Source organism: Marmota marmota, unplaced genomic scaffold, assembly GCF_001458135.2.
Source record: "Marmota marmota marmota unplaced genomic scaffold, marMar, whole genome shotgun sequence".
NCBI lineage: Eukaryota > Metazoa > Chordata > Mammalia > Rodentia > Sciuridae > Marmota > Marmota marmota.
In genome coordinates this window covers 3,662,190-3,686,914 of record NW_025999905.1, presented here as the reverse complement: position 1 = coordinate 3,686,914, position 24,725 = coordinate 3,662,190, and the positions used below count along the sequence as shown (strand labels likewise).

Here is a 24,725-nt window from a genome sequence, read left to right as displayed (position 1 = left end):
ATTAAATATATTTGTCCTTTAAATTCAACTAAAATGCACTTTTTCTATTAAGCCCCAGGTCACTGTTCTTCCCTTCTCTGGGAACAATTAATCACTCTCTCTTCTGTGCTTCTGAAATACTTTGTACAAAGTATTATTAAAGCATTTATCACATGGCCTTATAGGTAGCTATATACACATTTGTCTCCCCAGTTGATTGTGAAATCCTTGAAAGTAAAGACAGTGCCTTATTCATCTTGGCATCCCCATCATGGCCTCAGTGCCTGGCTCATAGAAGAAACTTAAATGCTTGATGAATGAATGTATATCATAACCCCAGAGGGCATAGCAAGGACCATTGAGAAATCTCAGTAAAGAGAACTTTGTAATAGCACTGGCAACCAATAGAAAAGTCTCCTAAACAATGTATATAGTCATTAAAGACACAAACTTAAAGTTAGAATACCTGGGTTTACATTTTGCATAGGCAACTTAAGAAGTGTATTAAAAAGGAAATTATAGCTGGGTGTAGTCGCACACTCCTATAATCCCAACAATGTTGGGAGTTGCAGCAGGAGATTGATTGCAAGTTTCAGGCAAGCCTCAGCAACTAAAAAAGACAATGACTTCTTTGAATTTAGCTCTGTGGGTAAAGTTCCGTAGGTCCAATCCTCAATACCAATCAATCAATCAGTTAATAAAATAAAAAGAAGATGATAGAGAACAATAGTTTTGTAAGTGAACCATATCCCCAAAACATTTTCAAGGGATCTATTAGGTCAAAACTATTTTTTATAAAAATGTTGAGACATTACTTACTATTTTCACTGTGTCGATATGGACATTGATGGAACAAAAGAAATGGTGGGGAGATGTTAGTGCCTTAGCAAAGACCAAAGCAGTAGCACCAAGGTGAACAAGTTGTCAGTTTGTTCTTATCACTCATTGGCATGAAAAAAAGACATGCTTGTTTTATTTAAGACTGTCCTTGATGAGTAGGAAAATTATTGATCTTATTAACTCTTTTAGTACAGTGTCCTTTTTAATATTTCCTGTGATTGAAATGGGAATTATAAATAAATCATTTCTGCTACAATTTGGAGTACTGTGGCTATCTTGAGGGAGATCTTGGCCAATACAAAATAATAGTACCCATTTCAAAACTCTTAGCTAAGGTGATTTTGTATTTCATAACAGATCTCCAAACATCTTGAACAGGAATATTTGAAATAATTGAAAAGAATTTTCTAGCCACATTTTTCATGAAATGCCATTTCATTGGTAAGAATGACTGAAAGACAAAACTATAGTTATTCAGACTTTGACTCTATGGCAAATGTTTTATCACACTTTAATAAAGCAAACCTTTCACTTTAAAGAAAGCAACTAATAATATTTGATGCCAATAATAGAACTAGGATTTTCAGCTAAGTTTTGATTTGGGAAAGTTTGTATCCTCCACCATTAACTTGAGAGCTTTTCAATACTTAAAAGATCTTTCTTTCTTTTCCCCTTCAATGTCACTCTTTTAATTATACAAAACACAAGTACAAAACATTGCACCAGTATACTTTTTAGTACATGGAGATAGAATAATACATTTGTGTTTTTGCCAGAATCTGTATCATCTATTACTTGCCTCTGGACCAAGGGCTTTCCCCAGGGATTTTTTTTAACTATTCCTATGCAGTTTATCTTAAATAAAAAGCTCACAACAAACTTTTCAGTTATTTCAGATATTCCTGTTCAAGATGTCTTGGAGATCTGTTATGCAATACAACATCACCTTAGCTAAGAGTTTTGAAATGAGTAATATTATTTTGCATTGGCCAAGATCTCCCTTATATTAGCATTGCAAGGACACTGTGCACTTAATTGGGGTTCTAAGTGTTGTCTCAACTGCTCTCTAACTAGGCAGGAAGGCAGATTACTATTTTCTGAAAAGTCCAGAATATCTTGATAGTTATTGTTTAAGCAATAGCTCATGAAACACTGCTCATAGGAGACAATGATAACAAAGGACCATAAAAGTCCTATAAATACTACAGAAAAACAAGCTTACAAATATTAAAGTGTCTTTCCTAGCTATCAAGTGGTTTAACCACATCAAATGAGAGTAAGATCAGTCAATAAAGAAAAAGGAAACTATGCTAGTGCCCAACATTCAGCCTCATAACTATCTCACAGTTTTTGGCCAACTTAGTTAAGAGTTATCTTTTGATAGACTAAATAAATAAATAAATAAAATCATGAAAGCAATATAATTTTGCTTAAAAATGTGAAAAATTCAGTTAGTGTTATAAAATATTTGTAACCAATTTTATTTTTATAAATAAGTAAAATGGTGTGTATCTTTTTAAAGTTTTAGTCATTGTTGCTGTTAAAAAACATTCAAAGTTATTTCAGTCTTAAAGAATAAATGATGGAGTATTTAACATATTGGTAAAACTGACCCACATTTTTAATTGGCAGAATTATGCTTTGTTCTTGGTAGAATCATCTTTGTTTCTTCTCTTTACATCCCAGTTATAAACACTGGCCATATTGACTTCTGTAGTAGTAAACTGATCTTGAATAAAATCAAGGTGTTCCTCAAGAGCATCCAGATTCCTTGTAGCAGTTGATAAATTATTTCAAACAATACCTGAGCTTCATCAACATCTAATTCAAGCATTACAGTAGCCCCAAAGAACAGAAAAACTTATTCAGTAGGAGGAACCCAACTTTTGCAGTATGGGTTATCTGCTCATGAGATTCTGGTCTCCAGCCAATTGGTGGATTCTTTTTTCTTCTGCATGTATTTTAGGATTTCCAAAGTCTGTTGAATTTTGGGAATATGACCTTTTAGACTCCTTTTCTTTTGAGCAAGCTTGAGTTTCATAAACTTATCTTTGGTACTGTCCATAGAGCTTCATAACTACAGTATGTACAGTCTTATTCCCAGGCTTTTTCATGAGGAATTTGCATCCTAGAAAAATACGGCCTTAGGAATCCCCAGGTGGAGACATGTCAATCCTCTGCAGCCACTTCTCCTATGCCTCAGCTGTCCTTAACAACCAATTTCTTGAGACTCTTTAAAAGTCCTTTCTGAAGAGATTGCTATTGATATAAAAATTATTTTCTTCTGATTAGGGATTAAACTAAGGGGGTAGGGAGAGGGCTGGGTCACTTTTTAAAATTTTATTTTGAAACGGGGTATCACTAAGTTGCTGAGGCTGACCTTGAACTTGAGATCCTCCTGCCTCAGTCTCCTGAGTCACTGGGATTATAGGTGTGTGCCACCATGCCCTATGAAACATTTTTAAATATCATATCATGAAATAAGACAATATTTGAGAGTTCTGCATAACTTAATGAATGGTTATTTTCCAAGTGGCCAATGTGTGATGTTCCCAAATTAACTTGTAGGTAAAGATCCATTAAAAGTACAATATGGGTGTACATCAAGACTAAAAGATTTTCATGTAACCATAATTTCATTATGTTCATTCATGAGATTTCAGATTCCACATTTGCAGCTATTTTTAAACAACCAACTACTGTCAGGTTTTGGTGTTGTATCAAGAATTATGTGAAAAGGCTATTAAAATGTATCCCCCTTTTCCAACTACCATCTACTATGTGAGGACAAATTTCTTCATACACTTCAAGCAAAGCAACATTTTCCAACATATGAGAAAATCTAGTGGTCTTCTATTAAGACAGACATGAAAAGGAGTCACAAAAATTAGTGCATTTGTAAAAAATGTAAAGCATTTTTCACTGATTTTGGTTTGAGGAAATATAGTTACTTATCATGAAATTTTATATTAATGTATAGTGGGTTTATCATTTTTACCCAAAATGTATTAAGAAACATTTTTTTTTAATTCATCAGGTTTAGTTTCTAAAGTGGAAAATATGTATATAAACAAGTCATAGAACACAAACTGTTTCTTAATTTTCAAGTGTCTTTACATAGAAAGTTTGAGATCCATCAATGTTGGGGGTAGATATTCTTATTTACTGCTGGTGGGAATATCAATTGGTACAAACTCTTTGGAAATAATTTGTCAATATCTATCACCACTTAAATTCACATGCTGTTGATTCAGTAATATTATAATATTGGTTGTAATAGTAAAATGAAAAGAATTAAGATTAAACAAAGTACACAAAGTTGGCTAAATAAGTACACCCAAAAAGTGAAGTTAGTATGCATTTTACAGACACTGAAAAGTTATTTGTGTAGGACTGTGCAAAAATTGTCAAGTTATGTCAATTATTTAAAAAGCAGAAGAAAAATTTTATTATGATCCCATTGTATATTTACAATTAATCTCTTTATAGAAATAAATGCCCAGAAAGTATGGGTAAGAATTACAGTAGGGAAAATGATTAGGGATTTAAGAAACATAGAAGGAGACAGATTTATTTCATACCCTTCCATATTTTGTTATTTCAATATTCATTGTTATTTTATTAAAAAATTAATGTAGGTGAAAATACTTCTAGGTATAATGAAAGCTGGTTGACCTTGTAGGGAATGGTTGTAGTATAAGTACTGCATTATGTATGAAAATATCACATAAACAATTTCAGTACTGGTCAGACAGGTAAATGACTGCTCTGGGTACTAGCATGGTTTCATCAGTAATTTGTTCTCTAAGCAGTTACTGAATGATAATTTGATAAGAACATCATAGATTGAAATTCAGCTTCTGAGTTATTTGAACAGTAGAGCTGAGATCTCTTTGAAAGAATGGTCATAACATTTGGAGAATGGAAATTGTATAACTAATGTCTTCCCTCAAAAGTTTCTCTCTAAGCAACTTTAGAATCTTCAGAATTTCTTTTTTCTCCACTAGTTTTCATAGCATTCACTTTTTCCCCCCTCAATTTTATTTCAAAGTACAGAGGGGCTACTGAGACAAATAGGTAATATTCACTTAGTTTAATACTGTGCTATGGTAAGAAACACAGTTTTGTTTTGTTTGTAAAGATAACAAGCATTTTGTATATTAGTTCATGTATATTAGTTTCATAAAGTAGAAATTATTTAGCTGAATGCCCCATTCTTAGGGTAAGCTTCTTTAGGATATCTTAGGCTTTGAGATAAATGATAAAATTTGCCTTGTTACAATAAAGAATATCTCACATTTTATAATTCCTTAAAATTATTTAATGATTGCCTGCTTTGGGGGAGTCAAGAAATATGATTGAACAAACATACACAAACTCATGTCATCTGTACATGCAAATTTATTTTCATAAAGCAGGACCAAGGTCATTGTGTGAAAAATGGATGGGTCATTCTGGGAGTAAAGAATTTAATAATGTACCCCAAGCATCTTGAAAAAATTAAAAAAGCCAATTCAATTTGAATAATGTCGGGAGATAAAGTACACCAATCTTATTCCTTATTTTTTTATTAATGAGTTGAGATACAAAAAAACTCAATAAAATTACATTAAAAACTCATAAACATTGTTCAAATCTTCCTTTTCCATCAGTCATATTCATAAAACAAAAATTTCTATTTAAATAGTAGTTAATAAAATAGGATTTTATTTAGTGAATGAAATAACACATGGGCTCTTGCACTTCCCCTTCAAACATTTGTTGAATGTCTATACTATACCAGAACCTGTGCCCACTACTGAAGCCCCTCCTTTGAATAAAATATAATTCCTGCATCCTGTGAGTTCCATGGCTAGTGGCAAGGTGGACATAGATGCAAATAAATGAATAGTAACACAGGAAAAGAAGAAGAGCATGGGCTTTATCTTCTCTGAAGGACTTCATCTGTAAAATGAGAATAATGGTTTCTTTGCATGGGTTTTTATTGTTGTTTTGTACTGGGGATTGAATTCCAGGGCTGCTCAACCACTGAGACACAACCCCAGCCCTTCTTTATATTTTATTTAGAGACAGGATCTTGCTAAGTTGCTTAGTCCCTCACTTAGTTGCTGAGGTTGGCTTTGAAACTCAAAATCCTCTTGCCTCAGCCTCCTGAGCTACTGGGATTACAGGTGTGCATCACTGCACTGACTCATTACATGTTTTTTTTTTTTTTTAAGGATCAGAGAAAACATTTAAACCATGGAGCCTTGAACTAATTGTCATCAAATGAAACATGTTATTACTATTAAACTATGTTATGAAAAGAACAAGAAAGAAAGAGGATTAATTTGGTGATGAAGACTTATAAGGAAACATTACTTCAAAGAAGGAGATTTAGGATAAGGAAGTGTCCATATCAAAGAGGGATTCCAGAGAGAGAGAGAAGGTCTCATGCAGAGAAGCACAAGGGAATTTGTACTACAATCAGAGGAGCTATGAGTAGTTCAGCTAGATGTAGCCTCCAGTGTGGAGAAAAAAAAAAAAAAAAAAAAAAGATGAAATGAAGATGCAGAATTAATGGTGATCAATCACAGAGGACCTTTTACTTACTCCAAATGATTTAAGACTTTAGGCAGCAGTACTATGAATGAAGATAAATAGATTTAAGCTGTATTTCAGAGGTCTAATTTATAGGATTGAGTGAACATATGGGACTAAGGGAAAAGAAAGGAGGAGACTTCCAGATTTCTGGTTCAGGTAAGTCATTATTGGTGTCATCAATCAGAAAAGAGAATTTAGGAGAAAAAGTCTGTTTGGGAAGAAAATGATAAATTTCATTTGGGTGTTTTAAATTCGATTTGTCAGAACCATAGACAGGAAAGGGACCTGGAGTAGAGACAAGATTTGAATGATAAACATTTAGACAGGAATCCCAAGTTTCTATCCTTAGCTGTGTTGTTCATTGGCTTTGCAACACAAAATTTACCTTTACTTGTTCTTAAGGCATTTAAATTAGCTTAACATTATAATTAGGAGGTCTTATAAATGTCTGGGTCTTACCTCTGAATTTTATCACAAATGGAATGCAAATGAAAAATAATTACCCAACACCAACATCAACATCCTTCATTGAGTTGTTTTAAGGCTTATATTTTTTGATACTTGTAAAATCTCTTTAACTTATTGTGTAAGTGTGTGTGTGTGTGTGTGTATAAAATTATAGATTTAGCAATTAAAGAATTAAAAATTTAATTCCAACAAAACATGGAGTTGTGAGTAAATTCACTGATAAGGGCTCTGTTTATAGTTATGTTGTAAAACACGATAATTTATTCTAATAATTAGAAGTTTAGGCCAACTTAAACTTCTTATATCTAAGTATTGACCTCTCACTATCTCTTTGACTTTGGGCAAGTTATTTAATCTTTTCTACAAAATGGAGAGTATACACCTCATAGTGGTGAAGATGCAATGTGTTAGTATATAGGATAGTGACTGATGCATAATTAAAGTTTCAGTATATACTAGATATTTTTACAGTGTCATCAGAATCAGTAGCTGCATCATAATCATTATCATCAAATGGCAGAATTTTAGTACAGGAGGGATGCTGGAGATAATCATATTGGTTTTATAGGTAGGGAAAAGGGAGCTCAGAAAGGTTAAAAAATATATGTTCAAGGGTACACAGCTAGTGAAAGACAGCACTGAAGCCCAGAGATTTCACAGCTCACTGAATTTCCTGCTGCCCTGTGTTAAAGTAGGAACTGTGCCTTTGTGACCAGGTTAAGTTACATAGAATTTTCATTGATAATTAGCCTGTCTTATAGTACACAATTGAATTGCAGTATCATCCCTTATTAATGAGTTCGTCAGTAGTCAGAAGCTCCCTCTTTATGAAGTTCAAGTTTAGCACGAACTATTATGTATGTGTACATATCAAATATATTCATAACTTACATATGTGTTTGAATAATATTTAATAGTTCCTCAGGGATAGTTTTTAGACTACCTAGTATTCAATGGGAAACAAAAGAGTAAGATTCTATAAGGCAATTTCTGGATATACCCTCAAATTTATAATTTTTTTTCCTGATTTATTCAGTAAATGGAACTCCTTAACAGGAGATTTTCTTATTTTATAAGTGTATGGTGAATATTTGCCCTCAGGCTAAAGTTATTGAACATTTTCACATATGCACACAAAACACTGTGATAGCATCACAGCATATTTAATAATACTTGAGTTTCATATAAAAATATTTTTACCTGAAAAGCCCAAAGCATTTCATAAATATAGAACCGTTAATCAAAGACTTGAATAAATAGATGGATTTTGTATTGTGCCCTGAAGATAAGTAGATTTGGATTCTTATTGAATTTATGTAGTCTGCTCTAGGAGTTAGGTTGAGGTGATAAAAATGAGCACAGATTTTTATCACCTGCCCATAATAAATGATGCTAGATGAAACATTTGAGACTGTTACCAGAAATAAACAACAGCTGAAATGTCAGACCCTAAATATGAAAAACACAATAGATATGGTAAACTAAGTGAAACAAGATTAATAATAAGTTAAAGAAATATTAGTTGATATAGAGGAATAAAGAGAAAAGATGGAAATGGTCTATATAACAGGCATTTTTATTGTCTTAATTTAAGAAATGAAGCTAAATTTTACTTGAAAGATGTAGCTTATAATGATTATTTAACTAGGAATTTCACCCTGTTCTTCAGTTTAATTTATATTATCATTCATTATTACCATTCTGAGCTTCTTTAGCTCTAAAAGTCACATGATTTTTCTGTAGTAGGACATTTTGTTTAGTAAAGTTATTTGGGCTTGGTTTACTAAAACCCACTGTGTGGTTGCTGTGATGGCTGTTTTTCTTACTTTGTTATCATGGTACCTTGGGTTTGCACAGAAATGTAAGGTAGCCACCATCACGTTAATAGAGTCACTTTCCTTTCCTCTATCTCATTTTATAAAACCTCCTTAATGACCTTCTCCAGTTTCAAAATGGGAACATTTATGAATATTGCCAAATATATGTACATCACATTTGCTGGAGATAATGGCCATATCACACAATTATCCACTTGGCCATTAAAACCTCATTCAGTCCCCATCTCAGCCTCATTTTCTCCCAGTCCTCTAAGTCTCCCAAAAGATCATAAAGTTGCTTCTCTTCTAATTTCACCTAGCTGTACTATGATATCCATCAAGGTTCTGCTAAATCCTAGTTTCCTCAAGAAGTCTTTGTGACATTTCTTCTCATAATCCTAGAGCACTCTCTCAACATCTCACAGTTGAGCAATTATTGTTCAGAGTGGTTTTATAAGGTTTTCTATTATCTCAATTGCATTTTAACTTTCCAAAGGATAAAGACCATGTGTTCCATTTCTGTAACCCACATGCTACCTATCCTGGTGAGGAGAAGACAGATTAAACATCATAATAAATGCTTGTTGACAAGTTAAATACTGTGAAAGCATTGTGTCTTATGTTCATTTTGTACTTACAATACCTATTCTTAATGAGGCTTTATTTCTGAGCAATCAATTGTTAGAAATATTTTTCATAAAGTGTATTTGAATTATATATAACACTATACTTGAAAATTGTGTTTTGGAGATTGAAGATAGTGGATTAGAAGAAGGCTACATTTGTAGTTGTGCTCTGGGGTTCAGGATCCAAGCAGTGGGACTGTTTCTCAGCATAGAGGGTTAAAAAGGGATTTCACTAAGATTTAATATTGAAGAGTCATAGTGTCCTAGAGACTTAGATATTTGGGTGCATTGAACAACTAACAAGAAAGAGTACATTGGAGCGGGCTGGGGATGTGGCTCAAGCGGTAGCGCGCTTGCCTGGCACGCGTGGGACCCTGGTTCGATCCTCAGCACCACATACAAACAAACAAAGATGTTGTGTCCGCCGAAAACTAAAAAATAAATATTAAAATTCTCTCTCTCTCTCTCTCTCTCTCTCTCTAAAAAAAAAAAAAAAAGAGTACATTGGAGCCAAATTGATTGTGGCAGGGGCACTGGTTCTACAGAGGGGAGGGAAAACAGATAGAGAAATATAGTAGATAAACTTGGCACGAAAAAATCTGCAGATTAGAAAAGCAGCCTTAACCTAGCTGATCTGTAAGCTTCACCATAAACTGGTGTTTGAAAAGTGCTTCATGTTTCTCAACTGTTATCGGAGAGTGAAGGCAGGAACCATCTTGAGGAGACCAAGCTGCAGCTTTCTGGGGGATCAATAAACATTGCTTTACTGTTGGAGCAAGCTCCTACCAAGTGGCATAGGGTGTATCTCACATAACACGAGTGAAACAGGTAGGTGCAGAGAAGATTGTACCCAGGTGGATTCAAGTCAGAGAAATGGATGGAAGTGCAACTTGCTTTCCCTTTGAGTCTGGTGGCTCCTATGACCAGCTGAAGAGTGTCCAGAAAACTGAAGAGGCAGATAGATGTGAATACACTAAGCCTGGGAAGGCCATATTCATGGGTATCAGACAGTATGGTGAGTTGTCTCACCTGCTATATGGGTAGAATTCTTGGGAGGCTCCTGAAATTCAGATTCCCAGCAGATATAGGCTTCTGCCCCCACTCTAGGATTTATGTGGATATAATCTTTCCAGAGCAGATACCACCCTTCAATGCCCCCAAGACCTGATTTAAACCTTAGACCCAACCTTCGTAACTCCCCTTATAGAACTCTGCAGCAGTCCCAGCCTGGGAGTACACCCATTTGGGCTATCTAAACAAAAGTCCAATGAATAGTATTTCCAATTTTATCCTACCTTATACTGCTATTCTTAGAAGGTAAACTGAGAGCTGTTTCAACCAGCTTCAGTTTTAGACCACTTCATCTGGCAGCTCAGTAAGCAACACAAGAAGAGGAGGAAGTTAACAACCTCCAGCCCTTGTTCTCTTATGTCAGTATACATCCCAAGAACAAATGAAAAGATGTACAGTCTAGCATAGGCAGTGTCCACCCATCCTATTTGGCTTTGGCTGTTTTTACTACCTCATTGGAGACAGTTCTCTCATTTTTTATTGAGAACCGTATTCCCCCACACCTTTTTTTTCCTCCCCAATGTTCTCATTCTATTGATTAGTTCATAGACAGACAGACAGACAGACACACACACACACACACACACACACACACTTCTTATTTCTCATTTTTAGCATTTTTATGATAGATATTTTCCTTTGAAGGTGAGGGTTTTTCATGTTTATTCTTTATTTAATTTACTTTTTGCTTATTTCTTTATTTTGTTTCTCTTCTTTAGTACCCTGCTATCAACCAAATTTCCTTGTTCTCTTCAAATACAGGAAACATTCAGAACCCCAAACAAACAATATCAAAATAAGTCTTTCCATGACACATTATAATTAAACGATAGAAATTTAAAAGCCTTGAGAGAAAAGCATTAGGTCACATTTAGAGGCAAATCAATAAACTACTCCTCATTTTTCAGTGAAAACCCTAAAATCCAGAAGGACTTGAAATGATGTCCCAAGCCAATAAAGGAAATAACTATCAATGAAGATTGCTATAGCAAAGCTATTCTTCAGAATTCATAATGAAAAAAAATGTTTCAAGATAAGCAGAAACTAAAAGAATTCATGATGACTAAATGAGCATTACAGAAAATACTTAAATAAACAAACCCTAGAGCTCACAAATGAACAAATTTCTCTTGATGAGTAACTAAACAAATGAGAAATAGGAACACATTAAACATTAGAAAAAAATCACAAATGCAGGAGTTAATAAACATCTCTCTTTTGAAATATTGATTGTAAGAGGTCTTAACTCTCTAATTAAAGGATATAGGCTGGCAGAATGGATTTTAAAAAATGACCCAGCTATATGTTGTTTGTAGCATAAGATTTAAAGTATTATATCATTTTTTGTTTGTTTGTTTTTGCTTAGAGTTGCTTTATGGCCTAAAATATGCTCTATTTTGGAGAAGATTTCAAGAGCTATTTTTGGATGAAATATTCTATAGATATCTATTGGTTCATTTCATTTATAACATTTTTTAGATCCAAAGAGTCTTCACTGATTTTATGTCTGGAAGACCTACCTATTGGTGAGAGAGGTGTGTTGAAATCATTTTACTGGAGTTTATCTTAATTTTTATTTCATGTAGTATCTATTTTATGTAATTTGATGCACCAATAGTTGGGGTATAAATATTTGCTATCATTATATATCTTCTTGGTGGACTGTTCTGTTTTTCTGAGTAATTTTGACTTAAAGTCTGCTTTGCCTGATATGAAAGTGGCTAATCCTGCTTGTTTCTGGGCTCAATTTGCATGGTATATCAATTTTCTTTTTTTTAATATCTATTTTTTATTTTTTTTTAATTTTTAATATTTATTTTTTAGTTTTTGGCAGACATAACATCTTTGTATGTGGTGCTGAGGATCGAACCCAGCGCCGCATGCATGCCAGGAGAGCGCGCTACCGCTTGAGCCACATCCCCAGCTCCGATATATCAATTTTCTATCCTTTCACTTTCAGCCTGTGGCTGTCCTTGCCTGTACCATGAGTCTCTTGCAAACAAGAGACCATGAGTCTCTTTCCTTCTGGTGTAATTTTAAAGTACTCTATTTATTTATTTTAATCTCAGACAAAAAAGTACTTTAGAAATTAGGTAATAGGTTTAGCCTAGGGAAGAATCTATAGGAAATGAAGAAATTCTGGAATACTTAAAATTTCTGATGATTCTACACAAAACTAAAATCTTTAGCTTTTTATTCCAGGTCTACAATTAACAACAGTAATGCATTCTTCTAACATTTCCCCATTAGGTCCACTTTGATTAAAAGTGTTTTAACCTGATATTTTTTAACAATCCAAAATCTACAGACAATTATGAATTTTCATATTCAGTACAGAACTGGTGTAATGTTGTAAAATGATAGACTATTCTCCTGCTGGAAGTGCCCAAACTAAAAGTTATCCTGCTATTTTGCTCAAATGAATTCAATAAGAGGGAGTTTCACTTTAAAAAGAAATTAATTACTGAATAAAGTACAAAAATAAGATGATTTAGAAAATTTTTAAAAAAACTTCATGTACCTTTTTTGACTCAATGTTCTTTGAGTTTATGATAACTTTCTTTACATGGCCAGAGGGTTATTCTTGCAGATATAACAGATATTAGATATAGAGGAAAACATTTAACTGCAGACTTATTACTCATAATTCCTATTCAGTTCCATGCTGCTTATGGTCTTCGAGGGGTGTCTACTAAGCAAACTAGCTGGCATAAGAAAAATGCAATACTACTTGAAAATGCCAAGCTATGTGAGCGTATGTATATTTTGATAAAAAATGGTCTTGGCATTTGTTAACTTGCATTTTTTAAAGAAAGGATACATGTGTTTGTGAGTATAATCTATATAATTTTAGGTAAGAAGAGAAGAAAACAAGAATGACATCTTTGTAATCTCATTTCTTTCAAACCATGTCCTATTCTTAGGAACTTTGCAAAAAATAAGATCATCATGGAATACAATTGCAGATTTGGGTACATGACTTTAAAATGTGCTTTTCCTTTTTTTTTCTTTACTAGACTCTTTCTCCTTCACTATTCCCTTCATTTCTTCCCCCTTTCCCCTCCTCTTTCCTTTTCCTATCTCCCATCACCACTCACAGATTGTTTCAACAAAATTATTTGCTAAACCATGCATGCGACATTAGTGCTTATGAATATTCTACAGAATAGAACAGACATATTCCCTGCCCCTTAGGTACTTAAAATATAGTAAACAAATTAAGCAAATCGTGACATGGTTAAATTTTTAAGAAGTATGAGGGAGACAATTTTCAGTTGTTACTTGGTATAGTGTGTGTATGTGTGTGTGTGTATATGTGTGTGTGTGTGTCTTTGGGGATATTGGGTAGGTATGTTTCCTAATCCAAGGAATTGATAGACATGCTAGTTAATATGGTTAACATATGAACATATGGAAATTACCTTGCACAGAACAGTTATATAAAGTATACCATTCTGTTTAGAAATTTTTTATGTAAATACACAAATTTATCTATCTAGCTAGCTTTCTATCTATATATGTATATATCCGTACATTCATATATGTATACATATATGTATATGCGTACACATTTAATTTACCAACAAATAAATATGGCAGAGAAATAAGTCTGGAAGGTTATATATAGTGGTAGCATCTCCAGACTATCTCTGGAAAATGAGAATAGAAGGTAAAAGTAGTAGCAAAGTTTTAAACATAAATATCTCTGAATAGTTTAGGTCATCTACTTTTCTCTGAGCCAATTACTATGGCCAGAGGGTTAAAATGCTCTTGTTAGTTAGGCCATCCTAAGGCCAGGGTGAACAGTCAACTCTACTCAAACCACATGGGACTCCCACCCAAACTAGGTAAGCAAGTATAGCTGCCTGAAGGAAAATCAGGATGCTGTGTCCAGAAGGGATAAAGGATACAAGGCACTGAAGATAGCAGATGTGTCCCCAGTTAATATTCTCCTAGATTTCTTCAGTCATTTAAAATGGTTGTATACTATTTTAGTAATTTAAAATGTTACACATAGTAAAACCTAAAAATTAAATTTATGCATAATAAAGTTTAAAAATACAAGAAACAAAAAATGCACACTTTCAATTTTAACTAAATTGCTATGATTTGAACTAATACTTATGTCAAAATTACAAGGATAAAATAAAACATAAAAGGGAATGTATGTATGTATGCTTACCCTTTACCTATACAGATTCTTTGATGAATAAGCCCAATTTGCAATTTATAATAAACTGCTACCCCTTATGTTTGTTTATGAATATATTACCCTTTATCATATTTCTCACCAGACTAATGCTGTCATTAATGTCTTGTAGATTTGACTTTTAGGATTTTCTATAACATCTTCTTAATAGTCAGTCATTAAGGTCATTTTGGAATTGGCAAAGCGAAACACTTTTGTTTATTGAACCTTATGGTGCTTTTGGATTCTAGGAGAAAATTATAGTATTTTACAGTGTTATTAAAATAGAGAAAATAGCTATAAAGTAATAAAGTTTGTTACTTTAGTTAAGAAAAAATTACTATCAAATCAACAAAGTACCAATAAATTTTATTAGTCTCATTACCCAATAATTACCTGGGAAATGAGTAAAAAAAATTTCCAAGTATATGAGATTTGGTATCAGAATCCAGTATCTGGGGAGTCTTTTAGTCACGAATTCCATTAGTCCCTCTGCCCCCACTGGGAAGATACATGATGTTTTATATATAGGCAGCTTAGTAGCAGTGAAATGGTCTCAACTTTACCTGTCTAAGCACATTTTCAGGAGGGCCTAAATTTTTGATGACAATGAGTCATGGTGTCCTTAATTGAAGTGTCAGAGATTTCATTACATTATGTTTAAGAAAATCACATATTTGAGACTCATATGATAAATTTAGCTGTCTCTCATGATGACCAACTGACTTTCAGATCTAATAAGGCTATGGACTTTTTCTCCCCACACTTTGGGCTCTGGACTGAGAAGCAGTAACATCCTGAGGATGTGTGAGGCACATTACAGCCTTTATCATGGCCAGAGTTCTGACAAACAGCTTAAGCATTCATTCCCATGTCAACAGGTCAGCTCTCTTGTTAAGCCATGTGATAGCTGACATATTCATAAAAGGGTCCTTTGCATGTTAAGACTTTGGAGTGGGGGCAGACTCCATTAGAAAAATAAGCAATGAAATTTCAGCTAATTATTTCCTTGGTGTATTATAGCAGAACTTTTCTCACTGAAGAATTTCTAATGTTGGTGGACTTTTTACTCATTGGACCAGAAGTTATATCAGAACTCAAATGTGAATTTTGTTATAATTCTTTTTAGTTGAACAATGATTGGTAAGTGAGCTAAATGCAGCCAGTATAATGTTTTACTAAGTTAAGTGAAAGACAAGCGAATGAGGAAAATGAGATTAAGAAAACTAAACCAGACTAAACTAGGGATAAGAAATACATTTTCAGCTGAGAGCTAGGAATGGGCTAGGAGCTGGCAAGGCAGGGCAGCGAGCACGCACGCACGCACGCACGCATGCTCCAGATGGCAGATGTTTAGGCAAGAAAACTTCACGCCAGCAACCAGCCTCTTAGAGCTGGCGTTGGTGTGTTTGGCCTTTAAATTTTTTCATAATGCAAAGCTACTGCTGTTTTCCAAAGTGCACGAAAAGCTTATGGAACTCAAGAATGTGTGAAGGGGTGAGCAATAGAAAAGAGAAAGAGTTGGCTATTTGGGGCTTCAGAACACATGTTTTGCCTGATGAATTGTTCTGCTGTTTAATATCCAAATGATGAAGAATATAGTTGTCCATTTACGGAAATACAGTAATTGTTTACTTCAGATTTTGTATATCTTCAGTTCTAACACTTTGACTTTCTAAGAGACTTGAAAGACTTGAAAGATATTATTATACTCACCTAATTTATAAACTATTTCATGTAAATTATATTTTGGCAGGGCTGTTTGTTAGTAATAAGGTATATAACCTAGCCCTTTAAATAACTTTTGACTATAAGTGTTTAGGAAAATCCAGAATGGCATCTGACAGAGAAAATTTAAGATGAATTCTCCATAAGGACAAGCCATACTGCTATTCTTAATTTTATCCATAATTAGAGTCAATAATATGCTAATATTTTGCTCTTCTTTTTAGCTATATATGCAGTAGTTCATGTGTGGAGACATGTTTATATGCAGAACAGGTATTTTGTTATTTCTATAATCCCAATATCTGTAAGAGTACTGAACCCACATTCAGGAAACCTAATTTGTTTTTGGAATTAATATCTTTATCTTCTTCAGCTAACTAAACACACTATTTTTACATGCTAGATATTAACAGGTCAGAACCACTCATTGATATGACTTTGCTTTTTTCTGACTTCCCAACCAGTCTTATATTTTTCTTCTGATAGGACAAAATAAATGATGTGAAGTTGAAATGATAATTGAGCTTCACTGTGCATTTTGATTTGGAAAGGATTTCAGTGTGTTAAGTTGCCACACTGAAGAAGAAGAATGAAGGTTAACAGTGATTTCCAAGTAATTCTTTGGGGGGAAGGTGATCTCAGCTGTGCACATCTCCACGTATTTTCAGAGAAACCTAAACTTTAGATGATGTCGAGGATTATGAATCATGACACCCATAATTGAAGTTTCAAAGAGATTTAATTACATTGTCGCTTTGAAGGAAACCACACAGAACCATATTTAGGTATAATTCCAGAATCATTTCATTCAGTTTTCATGTTTCTGTGTTTCTTTTAACTATCTGGTAAACATCCAGAGATTGTGAATACTTCTCTCTGATAGATGCAGAGAGCATTTAAGCTAACACTCAGCTGTTTGTTTATCATGTTTTCAAACTTTTTCCAGTTTCTGTTTAGTATTCAGTGAAATGGTGTAAAGGAAACCATCTGCACTGCAGCTGCAAAGGGATTACCTTCAGTTCTTCTTTTCAAAAAGAAGCCAAATGCCCCCTGTGCACAGCCCTGGACAGTTGCTTGGATCTTGCACCATATGTTTTATACAGTACTCCTGGAGCTAAGTCAATTAATAGCTCAGAAGAGACAATTAGCCTTTTAGTGACTCTGTTCATTCATAAAGGGCTGCCTAAAATCAAGAAACTCTTGATTCCCTCCCTCTATTATAATTGCAGACTAAAGATTTGCAGTGTTGGATAATAGCAGATGTGCTGAGATCATTAGCCCATGGTGGGTGTTCTGGTTTATGTAACCCACTGTTACCAAGCCAAATTCTTAGGTGTAGACTAGGGCACACACATGCACACATCACACACACACACAGACACACACACACACACACTGAATTATTCTCAACAGAATGCATATAAATTGAATTTTATAGTCCTTCCCATTCCTTGAAATAGTTTTAGTCTTTATCCAAATATATATTTTAAACAGACACCAAGTGGGGAGCATGTATTGAAATGTAACTATTAAAAGTGAAAATACATTATTTTACAGATCACTGTCTTTACTTTGGCAATTCTTTTAAACGTAAAATTAAAAACCTTTTGAAAATCTTTCAGGAGACTCATTTGTAACTTTTTCTTAAGCAAAACTCCAGGCCCTTTGAGCTCTAGTGCCCATGGTAATGAAAACACACAGATATTAAGCTACAGCCTATCACCAACTGGGGCAGAAGTTACACTGATTTCTTCTGACTTATATCTGGTTTGGGGAAAGGTCCAGAAATCAGCGGTTTAGCTGCGGTTTGGTTTTGTGAGGATGACAGACTTTTCAGCCACAGAACTGAAAAGTGGCTGTTTCTAGGTAGAATGATACCTTAAATAACCATAGCATTAATGAGGTTGTTTTAAAAGGATAAATTTAAAGTTATTATACTAAAAGTTGTAATAATTTTTCAAATATATATGACATATGTATATGTATATACATGTACAAAAATTTAAATTATTTTTCTGAACTATTATTTGGAAGACAATGGTTGCTTTTATTTCAAATTATAAAATATTTGGCAAAAATTCGACTGTATATCTCAATGTCTAGGAGAAAGATGCCACTCACTAACAAGGGAAGTTGTTGAGAATATTTGACCTAATTTTGTTTTTATTTTATTTATGTTGGGCACAAATAAAACCAACAATGGTTTTCAAAAAAACATGTTAGAAATTTCAGGCAAGTACTCAAATTGAGTATTTTTTCATGGCCAGAGAAAAGTTCTCCTGGATTAAGAATAGGGACATGGATATCATATTTGACAAAATGGAGCTAACCATGTCAACTTGAGAACATGATGGAACTCCTTGATTACCAGAAAAACCAGCTCAACAAATAAACTTTCCTAGAGAGAGGAAACCAAAGTGTCTACAAGGAACATAGAAATCTAGAGCATATCAGGTTTCAATCTACCCGCTAGCAGGATTTAAAAACTTAAGAACCAGAGCAGTCCTCCCAAAACAGTGACCAAGGAGCAATGCTGAGATGGAGTCTGACCGCTTAATTATGAGAGCCCTACAACCTAAGAAAATATTTAACTTTGTCTCAAATGCTTTTACTTTGTAAGATTCCTTTGTACTTTCTGGCATGATTAAGATCTTCTCATCTTTTACATCACCATTCTCTGAACATGCTGGAAAATTTCAGAGGGGGGTAAAAAAAGCATTTGAATTGGATCATATTTCTATATTGGGAAGTTAACTAGAAATTTGGCAGTCTTAGATCTGAGCCCAGAAATATTTCATTATCTTAATTGCTATTTTAGTGTGCAGTTTCCCTTTAATTGGGTGTTTTTTGAGGCCAACCATTCCTTAGTTATGTTTTTTTTTAAAAGTTTGTTAAAAATTCCTCATGTTTAACATAGAATGAAGAGGATTATATAATCATGGGAATAAAACATAGAATACTTTTGAAACTATGGATAAATTCTTTCAAGTAATCAGTTTAATGCTGTATTGGAACCATACCATATCTTCCTTCCATAGTCCTTACTCTATTTTAATCTATTTTGACATGTTAATCTGTTAATGTTTCCTTGAACTAAATAAAAGGAAAATAATGGAATATTGAAGTCTCAAATGAGTAACTTAGAATGATGCAGAAAAGAACTTCAGAGTCAGAACATGAACTATCTCTCTTGAACTTCCACTGACATTTGCAATTATTGCCTTAAACACATACGATAGGCTTTGCACTGTTTTCAAGTAATTTTATGAGTTTATTCATCTTATCACTCACCAGGTGTCCTCTGTGATCAGTAGCAAGCATTCCTAATTAAGGATGCAGCATTTGGCCTTAGTGTGGAACAAAGATAACTAGTCTACTTATTGATTTACTGAATCAATGCTTTGCCTATTTTACCAAGGGTTGTCTACCTAGAGGAGCTGACTAATCACTGACAATATTATGCCAAATATAAAGGTCCTTTTGATCTTTTTATCTGGTATATAGTTACTCTGGGTTACCATTATACCATTTCATTAACTGATAGATTTAAGAAAAGTTTCAAAATACATCAAAAATATACCTAGAGTAAAATCCATGTGTAAGACAAGCTAGTATGATAAGACCAGTGATATGACATTGTTATATTAAAACTCAATAAAATACGAGTTTATGTTTTTTTACATTTTTCCTAGTAATTAATTCTGGGATTTCATATTCTTTCTTTGACATAATTATTCATAAATCTTAAATTTAATCAATAAGTATAGTAACAAGAGTTTTATTAGTTTTAGGATCATGGAATTTTTCTTTATGTAATTAAAAAAGACTTAAACTGTGGGTTATTTTGAGGAAAAGGTTTAATATATTTGGTGTTCATCCTTTTTCGTATGTGTGTGATGCTGAGAAACAAACCCAGGGCCTTGTGTGTGCTAAGCGAGTGCTGAGCTACATCACAGCCCCAGGATAGAGTAAATCTTTTCATAATACCTTTGCATGTGTGTTGTGATTGTTCATAGGTGGTGGACCCTGAAAGACATCATCACATTCACTCATTATACAGTTTTATTCAGTACCTACTTATGTGCCACAAATTTTTCTCATAGGTTCTGTGAACTTAGCAATAAATATATCATTCATTGTCCTCGTGGAGCTTACCTTCTAGTAGTGACCTTTAGCATTCTGACAAGGCTTGGTCTTTGGTCTTATAATTTAAATTTTCTACTGAATGCTAATTAAATTATAGTGTACAATTGGTAGATGGAACACTTCCTGGTGACTTTGCTATTAATTTATTTAATAGGACTTTGAGCTCACTCATTTATCTTTTAAAACTTATGTGACTTCTTTGCACTTTGTTCAAGAATAGGAAATACTTCACTGTGACATCCACAATAATATTTATAATTAAAGTCAATTTCTTTCTCAGTGGTTCAGGAACATGAAGAGTACCCAGTGATTTTATTTTCTCATTTGATTTCAGGTCCTTTCTTGTACACAGCTTACTGTGTAAAGCTTGTAAATGTTTAAGTTAACTTGAATGTTAAGTAGCTGAAATGCAATAGGGTTGTTTTTCTCCTATGTAGCATTTGGCCTGGCCTGGCCTGGCCTGGCAGGATAGCTCTGAAACATTGGGTCACTCAGAGACCAAGGTTCATTGCATGTTGTTCTTCTATCTTCTAAATAATCCTCATCTTCATGGGTGAAACTGAATTGTTGACACATTGACATTCTAGCACCTGGTGTTTGTGAGTATGAGAGGCAGTCCAGGGAAAGGTGTTTGAAGATAACCAGACATTGCACATTTCACTTTACTCACATTCTTTTGACCCAAAGCAATATGGGTACGACATGCTGCAAGGAAGACTGGGCAATGTGGTCCCTAGCTGAGCTACCAGGTAGACTGAGAGGACAACTAGTAGGGTGCCATAGGACTCAGCGTTTATTAGAAACCAGAATTCTAGAATGCCCTGGCTTCTAAATGGATTTCAATTAATCCCTAACTGATAGGTAAGCCATTCCTTTTTTAGAAATCAAATACTCAATGTAGTAACATTTTGTTTGTGGGGCACAGAGCAACCTGGGACCAAAAAATTTAATCATGATATGAACTTTTGCCATAGAAATAACAGTGTTTGGAAGGTTCTTTTACAAATGACACCTAGAATGCCTTTTCATCTAAAAATGGTAATTGGTATGAAAGAAAGTTCTAGCAGTAAATATATATAATCTACAATAGCATGAGCATAAAGGGGGTGTTTGCCATCCAAATCCTGGGTATTTGAAGACCACAAGTCTGTTGACATACTAACTTAAGGAAGATAAAACAGGGAGTTTATCTCCTATTTCATTAATTTTAAGACAGTTGACATGTATGTTCAAAGCAGCATAACTAAGGAATTAGTTGTAAAGCTTTGCAAATGGAGTCTCTGTGCACTTCCTTAGTTTGTTCACTGATCGTGAACTCATTCTCACTGTCCAAATACCTACGTATGAGTTGTTCTTAAACGTCTGCTTGTTTTGTAATTGCCTGGAAGGGTAGGTAGACAGATTTCTGGATGGCTCTAGCCCAGTGTGTGACTCTCTAGGTCTTAGGAGAGGACAGAATTTGCATATTTAACAAGCCCCAAGTTGATGTGATACTGCTGTTCCAGAACCATACTTTGAAAACGACTGCATTACTTTGTTTAATGAGATGAGTAACAGTGACTCCCCAGCTGTTCCTTCAAGAAATGACCTGCTAGCTGCTGGTGTTGCTACAAAAGGACAGTATGGCAGCCTTATCAGGAAATGCTTTGACTACACACTACCTGCCTTGTCCCAAGTCACACCCATTTCTGTAGCTGTTCACATCCAGTGTCTGAGCACAGTAGAGCTGTGAATACTGGACACAAGACACTTTCTGAGGTCTTTCCTGCTCCAGAGCTCCCTTTGGAATCAGCTGACCTTTTTCTCTGCTTTGTTCTGCTTTCTCCCCTCCCTGTACATGTGTTTATCACAAGAGCAGTCTCTGATAAGCATTCTAAATACTAAATTCTGCTTTAAAATCTGCCTTTCTAGAGATTCAAACTGCAACAGTAATGATTCTACCTCTACTGTATCTCTTTTGCTTATGAAATTGAGTTCACATTCTGATATCAATCTGAAATTCAATCTGTTGGTCATCCCTAAGCTCTGAAGCTCACGCCTCATAGCTATTTCCTACTCATTTTTCTTCTGTGCATCTGAATATCAACATTACCCACACAGTCACAGGGATTTTGTCCATTTTGTCCCCGGTTCTTCTTTTTATTTATTTTTTAAATTTTATTTTGAGACGTCTTGCTAAGTTACTGAGGCTGACCTTGAACTTTTAGTCCTCCTGCCTCAGCCTCCCAAATTGTTGGGATTACAAATATGAGCCCCTGTGCATGGCTTGTCCCCACTTCTTTGTAGGCCCTCCATTTTAACCTTTTTTTTCTGTCCTAATCCTTTTTATCCCTCAAGGCTCAGATCCAAACTCATCTATTTTAGGAAGCCTTCCCTGAAAAACCACTACAGAGTCAGTTGATATTCTTTCTAGTAATTGTATTTATAATCTATATTTCTTATGCATTTTTCCATTATACATCATATGGTATTGAAAATGGTTGTGTACTTGTCTCTAGTCTTATAGACTGTGAACTGCTTGAGGGCAAAGACCAGTTGAACAAACAATTGGCCCAGAATTGAGCACCAGACCATTGCACAGGAGCTAAGTAATATGCTCATATTGCCTTGTAATTTCTCCACCAGTCTTTTATACCTGCCTTCTTGCTTCATTCTCCTTACAAATCTCTTGGGCACAGGACTTTGTTATTTAACTTTGTTATAGTCTCATGGTTCTGAGTGGGATGCTTTGAAGAGACCAGATGTTCCATAAATACTTGATAAATAAAGGAACCTAATGGTTTTAGGGCTTATAATAAAGAACATGCTAATAATAAATATTCCGAATAGAAGGTCATATCGTACATCTTTATTATGTATTTCTCAAAATTGAATGCTTATAGTATCACAAGAAAATGAATTCATCCTAATCTAAGTATTTTATAGTATATTTATAAGTAAAATGATAAAATAATAAAATAATGATATAGAACATTAATTTGAAGAAAACCACAAAATATTAACAATATTGGAAAACTGCATTAAGAAAGAATATGGTGTTACATCTACTAACACACACATAAAGCCATCTCCAAAATTTTAAAAAAAAACAAACATTAAAGGTTAATCCATACCACCAAGTTAACCTCAAAACTTCTAATTTCATGAAAATTCAGAAGGTAATATTTACTAACTATATTCTTATAATATTATTTGTGTCACAGTTTCTACTTTAGTTAGACTAGACCAATAAGGCTTATCTAGATTCAAAGATGGACAAGATAAATCACTTGCATTTAATTCATACTTGCTTCTATTCTAGTTCACTCCTAAGGTAGCAAAGAGTATATATTATAGTATGTGGGGTATCATTTGTAGGGATTCTGACCATGGAAATGTACAGGGAAGCATTCCCCTGGTGAAAAAACTCCCAAGGGCTAATAGATACCTTGTTTCCCACCCTTAGAATGCACTGTAATTTCTCCTAGGATCTAATAATATAGCTAATATATGTGCACTGTCTAGCTGGTATGGCAATGCCCTGAGATGCCTCTGTGTTAGAGCCTCATCAAGCCTCAACCTTGATTGCAGGCTGATAGCTCCTGGGAATAGAAGAACTTGTTTGCTAGATAACTACAGTGTTTCACCAAGCTCCGGGTGCTCCTGGAGCTGCCCGCGTAACAGTATAGACAATGGACTTTCTTGAGAACTGCACAAAGCTCTTAACATTGCATATTGTAACTATGAAATGTAACTGCAAAATATGTAACCTCACTGATACTCTAAACAATAATGTGGTTATGGTACTAAGGACCTAATGTAACCTATTCATATAAATAAATGTGGCCACTTGAACAAAGAGCCACTCTACCACCTTCCCTGTCTCTACAACTTGTTCCTTTCTCCTCTTTATTATTATTTTTTATAATTACTCAAGTGTCAGATCCTTTGCGTACCATGAACAATGCCCTAAGCTTGGTCACCAGCAGCAGGATCGTTGGTGGGTGGGTGGGAATAAGTGTTGTAGGGCTGTAGGTGCATGCTCAAGGTCCTCTCTCTTAGGTGGAGACACATGTACTGTTTGGTGATCTTGGCTGCTCAGTGGATATTTACGCCTAAAACCGTAGGTTAGCTGCCTTTTATTCTCTCAGCCTCATCAGCATCAGAGACAGACAAAGCAATGATTCTACTCAGAAAGTCATGTCATTCAGTCCAGGTCTTGACAAATCTGTCCCTTACCAGTGTCTACAAACAAGACCTCAGGGTTCTCCAATTAGGTTTGCACTGGGACCTTTTTTT

The 24,725-nt window shown here is 34.4% G+C and overlaps 1 protein-coding gene and 1 pseudogene across 6 annotated transcripts in view; one reads left to right on the top strand and one right to left on the bottom strand.

Annotated features, from left to right (window-relative positions):
* Positions 1-24,725, top strand: part of Immp2l (inner mitochondrial membrane peptidase subunit 2) — an 861,827-nt gene that overhangs the window by 726,048 nt on the left and 111,054 nt on the right. The window lies entirely within an intron of this gene.
* LOC107152607 lies at positions 1,716-3,100 on the bottom strand (annotated as a pseudogene).